At 40.5% G+C, this 1,245-nt stretch overlaps 1 protein-coding gene across 1 annotated transcript in view; it reads right to left on the reverse strand.

Annotated features, from left to right (window-relative positions):
• Positions 1 to 1,245, reverse strand: part of MYOF (myoferlin) — a 179,860-nt gene that overhangs the window by 128,654 nt on the left and 49,961 nt on the right. The gene's annotated exons all lie outside the window — the stretch shown is intronic.

Below are 1,245 nucleotides of genomic sequence, written 5' to 3' on the forward strand. Positions count from 1 at the left end.
ACAAAAATCTTAATGGAAGCAGAGTGCCACAACTTTCTCCCATGGAGACACTGGTGGGTTCAAATAGATGACCTTTCAGTCAGCAGATGAGCCCTTAACCACTGTGCCACCAGGGAAGCCACACAAGAAACCTCAATTTATTGACTTTCTCTATCCCCCACTTCTGTCTATATTAAGACCAGTGTCTGAGGTAAACAGGTGCAGAGGGGTTAGGAACAACTAAGGGAGATGAACTTGTCTGTCAGTTTGTCTTCCTGTGGTGGCTTTTGTGTTGCTATGAGGCTAGAGGCTATGCCACTATGTTGCAAAATGCCAACAGGGTTACCCATGGTGGAGACATTTCAGCGGACCTTCTGGGCTTAGACAGACTCAGAAGAAGGAAGAGGCCTTCCACTTCTCAAACAATTGGCCAGTGAAAACCTTATGAATAGCAGTGAAACACTGTCCAATATATTACTGGAAAACTTTCTGAACAGCTCTGAAACATTGCCCAACATAGTACTGGAAGAAAAGCCCATCAGGTCAGAAGGCACTCAAAATTTGACTGGGGAAGACCTGACTCCTCACAGTGGAGAAGACCTTAAAGATATGGATAGAACAAGACTTTCGGGACCTCCATTGGCTGATGTGACACAACTTAAAATTAGCAGAAACAGATGCAAACATCCATTAATAATTGGAACATGGAACATATGAAGTATGAATCTAGGAAAAATGGAAGTTGTCAAAAATGAAATAGAACACATAAAGATTGATATCTTAGGCATTAATGAGCTGAAAAGGACCAATTTTGGCTATTTTGAATCAGACAACCATATGATCTACTATGGCAGGAACGACAAATTGAGGAGGAATGGTGTGGCAATCATCATCACAAAGACTGTTTCAAGATCTGTCAAGAATTACAGTGCTGTCAGTGATAGGATAATATCCACATGCCTACAAGGAAGACCAGTTAATACTACTATTATCCAAATTTATGCACCAACCACCAAGCCAAAGATGAGGATATTGAAGATTTCTACCAACTTTTGCAGTCTGAAAGTGACCGAACATGCAATCAAGATGTGTTGATTATCACTGGTGACTGGAATGCAAAAGTTGGAAACAAAGAAGAGTCACCAGTAGTTAGAAAATATGGCCTTTGTGATAGAAATAACACTGGAGATCATGGTGATAGAATTTTGCAAGTCCAATGACTTATTCATTGCAAAATACCCTTTTTCAACAACATAAGTGATGACC

The sequence above is a fragment of the Orycteropus afer genome, unplaced genomic scaffold (genome assembly GCF_000298275.1).
Source record: "Orycteropus afer afer isolate SDZICR_OR568_19922 unplaced genomic scaffold, OryAfe1.0 scaffold00293, whole genome shotgun sequence".
Taxonomy (NCBI): domain Eukaryota; kingdom Metazoa; phylum Chordata; class Mammalia; order Tubulidentata; family Orycteropodidae; genus Orycteropus; species Orycteropus afer.